Source organism: Mercenaria mercenaria, chromosome 4 (assembly GCF_021730395.1).
Source record: "Mercenaria mercenaria strain notata chromosome 4, MADL_Memer_1, whole genome shotgun sequence".
NCBI lineage: Eukaryota > Metazoa > Mollusca > Bivalvia > Venerida > Veneridae > Mercenaria > Mercenaria mercenaria.
This window is the reverse complement of record NC_069364.1, coordinates 36,163,038-36,175,977: the sequence shown is the minus strand read 5'-3', so window position 1 is coordinate 36,175,977 and position 12,940 is coordinate 36,163,038. Positions and strand designations below refer to the sequence as shown.

Here is a 12,940-nt window from a genome sequence, read left to right as displayed (position 1 = left end):
CCCCTGTCTCAATATCTCAATGGATTTATATAACTTGGGCCATAATTAAACAAGTGAATGAAGTATTGTCATGCAATACAAAGTCCTCTACTGGAAGGTACCTAATTTTCTCTACTGCAGTATAATGTAATGAACTGATATCTGTCAATGATGTATAAACAATATATACAATACGTTATAAAAAACAAGAGGACCATGATGGTCCTGAATCGCTCACCTGTCCCCATATGACCCAGTTTTGAACTGAGTATGACGTCGTTTTTTCTATTATTTGATATAGTGACCTAGTTTTTGAGCTCATGTGACCCAGTTTTGAACTTGACCTAGATATCATCAAGATAAAAATTCTGACCAATTTTCATGAAGATCCATTGAAAAATATGGCCTCTAGAGAGGTCACAAGCTTTTTCTATTATTTGACCTAATGACCTAGTTTTTGAAGGCACGTGACCCAGTTTTGAACTTGACCTAAATATCATCAAGGTGAACATTCTCACCAATTTTTATGAAGATCTCATGAAAAATATGGCCTCTAGAGAGGTCACAAGGTTTTTCTATTTTTATACCTACTGACCTAGTTTTTGATCGCAGTTGCACAGTTTCAAACTTGACCTAGATATCATCAAGATGAACATTCAGACCAACTTTCATACAGATCCCATGAAAAATATGGCCTCTAGAGAGGTCACAAGGTTTTTTTATTATTTGACCTACTGACCTAGTTTTTGAAGCATGTTACCCAGTTTCGAACTTGACCTAGATATCATCAAGGTGAATATTCAGACCAATTTTCATGAAGATCCATAGAAAAGTATGGCATCTAGAGAGGTCATAAGGTTTTTCTACTTTTAGACCTACTGACCTAGTTTTTTTCCGCAGTTGACCCAGTTTTGAACTTGGCCTAGATTTCATCAAGATGAACATTCAGACCAACTTTCATACAGATTCCATGAAAAATATGGCCTCTAGAGAGGTTGCAAGGTTTTTTTTTACTATTTGACCTACTGACCTAGTTTTTGACGGCATGTGACCCAGTTTCAAATTTGATCTAGATATTATCAAGTTAAACATTCTGACCAATTTTCATGAAGATCCATTCAAAAAGTATGGCCTCTAGAGAGGTCACAAGGTTTTTCTATTTTTAGACCTACTGACCTAGTTTTGGACCACACGTGACTAGTTCCGAACTTGACCTAGATATCATCAAGTTGAACATTCAGACCAACTTTCATAAAGATCCCATGAAAAATGTGACCTCTAGAGTGGTCACAAGCAAAAGTTTACGGACGGACGACGGACGCCATGCGATCACAAAAGCTCACCTTGTCACTTTGTGACATGTGAGCTAAAAACCCCAATTGGATTAAAATTTGGATATATAAAAACCTAGAATTGTTTTCATATGGCATTTTTTCGGGCGATTATCAAAAAAGGTATCAAATCAGTTATAGTAACAACAAAGGGAAATTAATCCTAAGGAAAAAAACAAGAGCTGTCACTAATGGTGACAAATGCCCCCGCAGCACCTTGACCTTTGACCTGGTGATCCCAAAGTCAGTAGGGGTGGTGTACTCAATAAGTACTATCAGCATGTGAAGTTTGAAGGTCCTGAATGAAGTGGTTTGCATGTGAAGTGCCTTCATGCAAAAAGTTAACGTTGGCCCCTGTGATCTTGACCTTTGACCTGGTGACCCCAAAGTTAGTAGGAGTGGTGTACTCAATAAGTACTATCAGCATGTGAAGTTTGAAGGATCTGGGTGCAGTGGTTCGCGAGCAAAGTGCCTTCATGCAAAAAGTTAATGTTGGCCTCTGTGACCTTGACCTTTGACCTGGTGACCCCAAAGTCAGTAGGGGTGGTGTACTCAATAAGTACTATCAGCATGTGAAGTTTGAAGGTCCTGGCAGGGTTCATACAGACAAGGCCAAGTCAAATGCAAGGACTTTTCAAGGACTTTTCAAGCACTAGTCTTATAGTTTTTAAGGACTTATTTATAAATAATACTTAAACAGATTTGTAAATTCTAGCCGTCATTCATTAGTGTCTACATCAAGTGAAAAACTATGGGTTAAAAAACTGGTAACTTCTGCCAAAATAATGTCACAATGAACTATTTTAAAACTAAACGTTTGTGTAAAAACCAGACATCGACTTTTCATTTTTCTTATGCCCCTCTCCCTTCGCATGTGACCGTAAAGCACTTTCTCCCATTTGCGCAACATGGATGTCCTTCCTACATGCTCGACACTGTACCTTATATCGACTGTTCGTTTCCTTTACCCAAGAATATCGTTTCGACCACTCTCTGCTAAAAACACACTTTCCCATTACGATAAGAATTGCAATTCATGCTCTGTGACGAATTGACGCCATTTTAGTCAGGGCAGACAACGTTAACAGAAAGTACGAAACATTCATACCCAAACTTTGCTTTCGTCCCGAACACATTCGACCTTTTTTATTACGGCTTTTTCGTAGCTCTGTCCATTGCTCGAAACTTGCCGATTTTATTCTAAAAGATTTACTTTTGATTTTCAGGGAGATTTTAATTGTCTAGCATACGAGAAAATAAGAAATTCAAGTACTTTTCAAGGTCTTTGGGCAATTTTCAAGCATATTTCAAGACAAATTTTGTTTTCAAGGACTTTTCAAGACTGCCCTTCATTTTCAAGTACTTTTCAAGCCTGTGCGAACCCTGCCTGGGTGCAGTGGTTTGCGAGTAAAGTGCCTTCATGCAAAAAGTTAATGTTGTGACAAACGAACGAACGGACGGACAGTTGAAAACTAATATGCCTCCCTTTGGGGGCATAAAAAACATACGAATTATTTGATAATATCAATCTACATTATTTTGGTAAGGGTAAATATGTATTGATGGATGCCACTTTTCTGTTTTCTGGTTTTCCTGTCCAAATGATCAGAATTTGTATACGAAAGTGGGTGGAGTAGGGAATTTACATTAGGAGTTGTGTTCAGACCAATTTAGAGCTTCAAAATTTCCAATCCTCGGGTAGAATAATGTTAATGCTAGTTAATCCATTTCAGACCTTAATGGGCATAACAGTCAATAGCTTTTAAAGTAACAGATATATTGGACATTACATAACACTTAAACAAAAACATTCGGAGTAAACAAAGGGACTCTTCCAAAATTTAAATCAGACTTATGGGGAATGTTTTTCCAGGAGTAGACTCTGATAGTAGTTTCAAGTCAAAGCTTTCATAGTAACAGAGATATCTGAATTAAAAACTTCGAAAAGTCAAGCTAAAACTGCAGTAAATATTCAAGTGACATATCTATGTGTATTGATTATGGTTTAAGGTTATCATGTATTGTTGTATATTACATATTTTCTAACAGCATTTTCAAACAATACATTATTTGATTACACTGTACTGTATGCCAATGCCATTACCTTTTTTCGGAGTTTGCTTTGTTGTGCGCCTGCAGGTCAAAATGTTCACAAACCAAAATGAAACCCTGTTTTCTCAATCCCTGGTGAATTATTTTTATGTAAAAGGGCTGTTCATTCTATTTTAAGGTTTTTATTAGTAAAATGAGAGCACAAAACAAGACAAATATATTTCTTCGCTCTTTGCTCGCTCCTGATTTTCTCAACAAGAGGACCATGATGGTCCTGAATCGCTCACCTCTTCCCACATGATCCAGTTTTGAGTATGAGTCGTTTTTTCTATTATTTGACATAGTGACCTAGTTTTACAGCTCATGTGACCCAGTTTTGCACTTGACCTAGATATTATCAAGATAAAAATTCTGACCAATTTTCATGAAGATCCATTGAAAAATATGATCTCTAGAGAGGTCACAAGGTTTTTCTATTATTTGACCTATTGACCTAGTTTTTTAAGGCACAAGACCCAGTTTCAAACTTGACATAGATATCATCAAGGTGAACATTCTGACCAATTTTCATGAAGATCCATTCAAGGGTATGGCCTCTAGAGAGGTCACAAGGTTTTTCTATTTCAAGACCTACTTACCTAGTTTTTGATCGCAGTTGACCCAGTTTCAAACTTGACCTAGATATCATCAAGATAAACATTTAGACCAACTTTCATACAGATCCCATGAAAAATATGGCCTCTAGAGAGGTCACGTTTTTTCATTATTTGACCTACTGACCTACTTTTTGATGGCACGTGACCCACTTTTAAACTTGACCTAGATATCATCAAGATGAACATTCTGACCAACTTTCATACAGATCCCATGGAAAATATGGCCTCTAGAGAGGTCACAAGGTTTTTCTATTATTTGACCTACTGACCTAGTTTTTGATGGCACATGACCCACTTTCGAACTTGACCTAGATATCATCAAGGTGAACATTCTGACCAATTTTCATGAAGATTTCATGAAATATATGGCCTCTAGAGAGGTCACAAGGTTTTTCTATTTTTAGACCTACTGACCTAGTTTTTGACGGCACATGACCCAGTTTCGAACTTGATCTAGATATCATCAAGGTGAATGTTCTGACCAACTTTCATGAAGATCTTGTGAAATATATGGCCTCTAGAGAGGTCACAAGGTTTTTCTATTTTTAGACCTACTGACCTAGTTTTTGAAGGCACGTGACCCAGTTTCGAACTTGACCTAGATATCATCAAGGTGAACATTCTGACCAATTTTCATAAAGATCCATTGAAAATTATGGCCTCTAGAGAGGTCACAAGGTTTTTCTATTTTTAGACCTACTGACCTAGTTTTTGAAGGCACATGACCCAGTTTCGAACTTGACCTAGAATTTACCAAGATTAACATTCTGACCCAGTTTCATAAAGGTCCCATGAAAAATGTGACCTCTAGAGATGTCACAAGGAAAAGTTTACGCACGGACGGACGCACGGACGACGGACACTGCGCGATCACAAAAGCTCACCTTGTCACTTCGTGACAGGTGAGCTAAAAACAAAAAAATATTTAAATTAATTTTTTGCTCACTGCCTCAATTTTTTCAGAAAAAAATCTGATGAACAACTTTTCAATTTAGTGTGGCCTAAGGTAAGTCCACAATAAACTCTTTACCAGTTAGAGATAGGTCTAAATACACCTAAAAATTGGATGTAACTAGGGGTGACTATTGAGGCCATTTTTGACAATTGCAATTCTATTGGTATTGCGGAAAGTACCATTGCCATACTATTGCTATTGTAGCTCACTATTGCGATAATTATTGACAATCAAGTCTGTCCTGCATTCCTTAATAACAAAGTGGGATGTAGCTAACTTCTACAAGCTGACATTGATGCACAGTGTAAGCAGGGATTTTATATATTTATAAAACAGCTCCTGGTGTAAGACAAAACAATACAATAATTGATGTTTATAAATACCCTTATAAATATTTGTATTTGGTAGTTCTTGCCTACCTAGCGGGGAAAGTATACATTTGTCTGAGCACGCGCCAGGGACAGATATTCCTGTCTTTCCCTAGGGAAAAACCTAGTCTAAAATAGCGTGCACTCCGGTGACGTCACAGTACTGGCACTATAATGACCTCATAAACTATATAAATAATGCCAGGAAATACCCAAATCTATTCGTCATCACAATCTATTTTGAACGTAATAGGCAAAAAAAATGATCCAACATGTCTGCCTGATTAAGACAGCTATTTTCCCGACCCTCGGGACAGACAGGATAAAAAACCGCGCTAATGCAGGGTTTTTCATTCCACACTGTCCCTTGGGTAGGGAAAAAACCTGTCTTACACAGGCAGGCATGTAAGATCCTTATAATCTACTGAAATGCAAAACAATATATAAATTTTAGAAATTTCAGGATTAAGATCTATAGGCCTACCTCTACCAGTCCTAACATTTTCATTCTGCCACTTATACATCAGAACATTTTAAGCTGATTTTTACATAAGAATTTTCAGTCAATTTTAATAATATTTATACAGTGCCGTTCTCCAACCATGACGAAAAAATCTCTCTACGACCAAAAGCCAAAGTATATATGTTTAACTATTAATCTTATATAAAAACAAGAGCTGTCTCCATAGGATGACACATGCCCCCGATGGCACTTTGAATGAATAGTTATGGCCGATGTTAGAGTTTAGGACCTTTAACCTACGGACCTGGGTCTTGCGCGCGACACGTCGTCTTACTGTGGTACACATTCATGCCCAATAATTTTAAAATCCATGCATGAATGACAAAGATATGGACCGGACAGGCCCATCAATGCACTATCATGAAATATGACATTTAACGTCTAAGTGTGACCTTGACCTTTGAGCTACAGACCTGGGTCTTGTGCGCGACACGTCGTCTTACTGTGCCACACATTTATGCATAGTTACTTGAAAATCCATCCATGGATGACAAAGATATGGACCGGACACGCCCATCAATGCACTATCATGAAAAATGACCTTTAACGTCTAAGTGTGACCTTGACCTTTGAGCTACGGACCTGGGTCTAGCGCGCGACACGTCGTTTTACTGTGGTACACATTCATGCCAAGTTATTTGAAAATCCATCCATGGATGACAAAGATATGGACCGGACACGAAAATTGCGGACAGACCGACAGACGGTTCAAAAACTATATGCCTCCCTTTGGGGGCATAATAAACGACCAAATAAAAGGCCACTATCATAAACAGTAATTAATAATCTAGATATGTTTTGCAAAGACTTATATTACAATAACCAGATTGTTGAAAAATGTTGACAGCTGGGATGATAATAACTGCACAAACAATCTCTTGTTAATTATGTGATAGTGTGTCATTACTGCTGTGCAAACAATTATCTCTCTAATTTACTGTAAATTCTTCTCTAAAAGTTGTTCCATTTTGATGTGAGATAAGTCTAAAATATTTACAAACAAACTAAGTTCGCATGTCTTGGCTGTGTACCACGTTATTGAAAAATCTTTGTATCGAATTACAGTTATAAACCTCCCGCGCAGTGATCCCCCTGTATGTAGCGAATGATTAACAAGGGAAGTAAACGCGCCATGAGTTCGTATTGGTACCGCATTATCGGGTTTTAGTACCACTCCATTACATCAATTATCAAACTGAAAGTAAACAGTCATACTCGCATTGAAAATAAATAGACCGCAACAAGGTTTTATCTTTTGCATAGAAATTTTTTTTAAAACATCGAAACTATCATAGCTGAATGAACTATCGGCAATTGTTGCTTTCACTATCGATGCCTACTATCGGGACTACTGCAATCACAATGCATCGATAGTTCTATGTGTTATTACACCACTAGATGTAACATGCATGTTGTACCACAGAAAACTGGTCTTGATTTTTCCCTATGGCCAGTAATAAATAAGCTACAATATAATCTATTTAAAGTAAAACAAAAGGGACCTAATTCTAAAAACAAGGGTGCCTCATGGTGCTGAACATTTGTGCCAAATTACATCCAAGTCCCTCCATGCATGAAGAAGAAATGCTCTGTACAAAATCATTCTTGAATTTGACCTTTGACCTCTTACATGTGACCTTGACCTTAGACCTAGGGACCTGGTTCTTGTGCATAACAATCCGTCTCATGGTGGTGAACATTTATGCCAAGTTACATTAAAATCCCTCTATGCATGAAGAAGAAATGTTCCGGACAAAGTAATCTTGTATCTGACCTTTGACCTCTATGTGTGACCTTGACCTTAGACATAGGGACAAGGTTCTTGCGCATGACACTCCATCTCATGGTGATGAACATTTGTGCTAAGTAATATTAAAATCCCTTTAAGGATTGTTGAGTTACAATCTGGACAGGAAACAAGAACTGTTGGGAGGACAGCAACGCCGACTATTCAACAGCCTTGTCAACTGAATGAATACAAGTCGAAAAAGGGGCATAATTTTGTAAAAATGTGGAACAGGGTTATGGAACCTGCACAGTGCTTATCAGCTCATGACAGTGGATAAGTGTGTGAAGTTTCAATCCTTTCCCAATAGCGGGTACTAAGACACCAGCTTACATATAAGAATTTAACCAAAAACGGTTAAGCTGAAAAAGGGGCATAATTTTGTAAGAGAATCCGGTGGTTTATATTTCTTTCAAAACATTTTTTTAGAATTTTGAGAAAGAAATATAAACAAGAGGACCATGAAGGCCCTGTATCGCTCACCTGACCTACTGACCTAAAGATCATCAAGATTAACATTCTGACCAAGTTTCATTAAGAAATGGTCATAAATGTGGCCTCTGAAGTGTTAAATAGCTTTTCCTTCGATTTGAGTCAGTGACCTAGTTTTTGACCAGACATGACCCAGATTGAACTTGACCTAAAGATCACCAAGATTAACATTCTAAGTTCCGTGAAGATACAGTCATAAATGTGGCCTCTAGAGTGTAAACAAGCTTTTCCTTTGATTTGACCTAGTGACCTAGTTTTTTACCCCACCTGACCCAGATTTGAACTTCACTATGGATCATCAAGATTAACATTCTGACCAAGTTTCATTAAGATATGGTCATAAATGTGGCCTCCAGAGTGTTAACTAGCTTTTCCTTTGATTTGACCTAGTGACCTAGTTTTTGATCCTACATGACCCAGATTCAAACTGGACCTTGAGATCATCAACATTAACATTCTGACCAAGTTTCATGAAGATATAGTCAAAAATGTGACCTCTACAGTGTTAACAAGCTTTTCCCTTGATTTGACCTGGTGACCTAGTTTTTGACCCCAGATGACCCAATATCAAACTCGCCAAGATCTTTATTTAGGATAACATTCTGACCAAGTTTCATTAAGATGGGGCCAAAATTGTGACCTCTAGAGTGTTAACAAGCTTTTCCTTTGATCTGACCTGGTGACCTAGTTTTTGACCCCAAATGACCCAATATCACACTCGTCCAAGATTTTATTGAGGGTAACATTCTGACCAAGTTTCATTAAGATTGGCCCAAAATTGCGTCCTCTAGAGTGTTAACAAGCTTTTCTTTTGATCTGACGTGGTGACCTAGTTTTTGACCCCACATGACCCAATATCAAACTTGTCGAAGATTTTATTGAGGGTAACATTCAGACCAAGTTTCATTAGGATTGGGCCAAACTTCTGACCTCTAGAGTGTTAACAAGCTTTTCCTTTGATTTGACCTGGTGACCTAGTTTTTGACCCCAGATGACCCAATATCGAACTCGTCCAAGATTTTATTGAAGGTAACATTCTGACCAAGTTTCATTAAGATTGGGTCAAAATTGTGACCTCTACAGCGTTAACAGTCAAATTGTTGACGAGGGACGGACGACGGACACAGGGCAATCACAAAAGCTCACCTTTGAGCACTTCGTGCTTAGGTGAGCTAATAAGTTTCAAAGCTATATGCCTTTAATTGATAGCCATATGTACTTGCATGCAAAACTTGAACCAAGGTGTGACACCGACGCCGATGCCAGTGCGAGTAGAACAGCTAGACTATTCTTTGAATAGTAAAGCTAAAAACTTACTACAAACAAGAGCTCTCACAATAGACAGCGCCCTCGACTATTTCGATGCTGGATAGTAAAACTGGGCACATGTGAGGAAGCTGGAGCTGTCACTTGTGTTTAATTACTCCAATGTGGATGAAGATATTGGACAAAAGCTTAAGTCTGTGTCAAATATAATAGTCTGTGTCTAACTGGGATAGACAAGTGTATCAAAACATTATGTAAGTATAAAGGACATGTAAATTTCTGCAAAAGTAATTCACTAGGACATTGTGTAATATCATGTGGCTAATATTTGAAGTTTTAATCAAATAAATCAGATAAAACAGAAAAGCATCATAACCTGAACCTGAAATTCTAGCAAAAAGGGGGTATGAGCATTGGTGACCATGTGGAACCACCATTTTTAGTTTAAACAAGAGCACCGCCTTGCGGGTGCTGACGCTCATCTGATTTTTTTTGTATAATAGAAAAATTGTCCTACCCATGATTTTCTAAGTCCAAAAAGGGCCATAATTCTTGCAAAAAACAGGATGGAGTTATGTTTCTTGATGTACAGAGTCAGCTTATGATGGTGGACAACTGTTGCAAGTTTCAAAGCAATAGCTTGAATAGTTTAGGAGAAAAGCTGACCTAAACATAAAAGTTAACCAAGAAATCTGATATTTTCTAAGTCCAAAAGGGGCCGTAATTCTTGCAAAAAGCAGGACAGAGTTATGTTTCTTGTTGTACATGGTCAGCTTATGATGGTGAACAAGTGTTGCAAGTTTTAAAGAAATAGCTCTGATAGTTTATGAGAAAAGCTGACCTAAACATAAACTTAACCAAGAAATTTGATTTTCTAAGTCCAAAAGGGGCAATAATTCTTGAAAAAAGCAGGATGGAGTTGATGTACAGGGTCAGCTTATGATGGTGAACAAGTGTTGCAAGTTTCAAAGCAATACCTTTGATAGTTTAGAAGAAAAGTTGACCTAAACATAAAACTTAACCAAGAAATCTGATATTTTCCAAGTCCAAAAGGGGCCGTAATTCTTGCAAAAAGCAGGACAGAGTTATGTTTCTTGTTGTACATGGTCAGCTTATGATGGTGAACAAGTGTTGCAAGTTTTAAAGAAATAGCTCTGATTGTTTATGAGAAAAGCTGACCTAAACATAAACTTAACCAAGAAATTTGATTTTCTAAGTCCAAAAGGGGCAATAATTCTTGAAAAAAGCAGGATGGAGTTGATGTACAGGGTCAGCTTATGATGGTGAACAAGTTTTGCAAGTTTCAAAGCAATACCTTTGATAGTTTAGAAGAAAAGTTGACCTAAACATAAAACTTAACCAAGAAATCTGATATTTTCTAAGTCCAAAAGGGGCCATAATTCTTGCAAAAAGCAGGATGGAGTTATGTTTCTTGCTGTACAGGGTCAGCTATTGATGGTGAACAAATGTTCCGAGTTTCAAAGCAATACCTTTGATAGTTTAGGAGAAAAGATGACCTAAACATAAAACTTAACCAGGCAACGCCGACTCCGACGCCAACAACGATCAAGTGATGACAATAACTCATCATTTTTTTTTCTCAAAAAATCAGATGAGCTAATAAAAACCATTTAGTAACAACAGAAATATAGTGAAAAAGCATCAAAATTAAACTGAAATTCTAAGGATGACAATGTGGAAGAACTATTTTAAGTTTGAATCAAATTTATTAAGTAATAACTGATAAAGTGAAGGTGCATCAACATTAACCTGAAATTTTATGTAAACAAGAGGGTCATGATGACCCTGGATCGCTCACCTGAGTAATATGAGCCATATGTTTCAAATGGCAAACTAATGCTAAAATATAAAGAAAGTAGGTCAGTAGGTCACATTCATGGTCACTGAAAGTCAGTTTTAAAATCTGTGTGCTTAACTGTACATGTCATCCAAATTTCAAGGTTGTATCTTAAAAAACAAGAAAGTAGGTCAGTAGGTCAAGGTCACCCCTAATCACTATGGGTCATCAGGGAATTATAATTAAACAGTCTAGGAGCTAGCCTAGGCCTTGCAGTTTCAGACAAGAAGATTTTTAAAAACATTTTCCTATATATTGTCTATGTAAAACTTGAGACCCCCCGGGGCAGGGCCTCTTTTCACCCCAGGGTAATAATTTGAACAATTTTGATAGAGGACCACAAGACAATGCTACATACTAAATATCAAAGGCCTAGGTCTTATGGTTTTAGACAAGAAGATTTTTAAAGTATTTTATCTATATAAGTCTATGCAAAACTTGGGATCCCCGGGGTGGGGCCTCTTTCCAACCAAGGGGCATAATTTGAACTATTTTCATTGAGGACCACCAGATGATGTCACTTGCCAAATATCAAGGCTCTAGGCCTTTTAACTTTTAAACTTTTTCCTTTCGATTGCCATGGCAACCAGAGTTCTGCATGGAATTCAATTCTTGGAAGGGAACCACCCAAGGATCATTCCTGTGAAGTTTGGTGTAATTCTGCCCTGTGGTTTTCAAGAACAAGATTTTTTTAGAAATTGTTGACGGACGGACGACGCACGACTGACGACGCACATTGAGCGGTCACAAAAGCTCACCATGAGCCTTTGGCTCAAGTGAGCTAAAAAGGTGGCATAATTCATGAAAAATTGGAGCCAGTTATGACCCTTATGTCATATGATGTGAGTGATGATGTCGAACAATTGTTTTAAGTCTGAATCAAATCCATACAGTAACAAGGCAGTCTGAAAGATAGCTAAATCCCCTGCCACTGTTATGGATGGTGAAAGGGTAAACCTTTGATCCTGAATTGTGACCTTGACCTTGAACTGACATGGCTGACTCATGAAATATGCACATCGTCTTGATGAGGTGATTATTTGACCCAAGTTTCATGAAAATCCTTCAAGGGGTTTAGAAGATACAGAGCTCAAACCTTTGACCTTGAGGTGTGACCTTGAACTTTAGTTGACATGGCTGACTCATGAGTTCTTGATGAGGTGATCATGAGACCCCAAGTTTGATGAAAATCCTTGAAGGGTTTTAGGAGATAGAGTGGACAAAAAATTGAAGGCTCAAACGTTAGACCCTAAGGTGTGACCTTGACCCTAAGCCTGCATGGCTGACCCATTAGTTCTGCACATCCTCTTGATGAGGCGATCATTTGACCCAAGTTTCATGAAAATCCTTCAAGGGGTTTAGGAGATACAAAGCGGACACAAAATGGAAGGCTCAAAACTTTGACCCGAAGTTGTGACCTTGACATTGATCGGGCATGGCTGACTCATGAGTTCTGCACATCATCTTGACGAGGTGGTCATTTGACCCAAGTTTTATAAAATTCTTTCAAGGGTTTAAGGAGATACAGAGCAGACACAAAATAGAAGGCTCAAACCTTTGACCCCGAGTTGTGACCTTGACCTTGAGTTGACATGGCTGACTCGTGAGTTCTGCACATCGACTTGATGAGGTGATCATTTGACCTAAGTTTCAGGAAAATCCTTCAAGGGGTTT

At 37.9% G+C, this 12,940-nt stretch overlaps 1 protein-coding gene across 2 annotated transcripts in view; it reads right to left on the bottom strand.

Moving 5' to 3' along the window:
* LOC123551446 (inner centromere protein A-like) overlaps positions 1–12,940 on the bottom strand; it is a 176,924-nt gene that overhangs the window by 47,600 nt on the left and 116,384 nt on the right. The window lies entirely within an intron of this gene.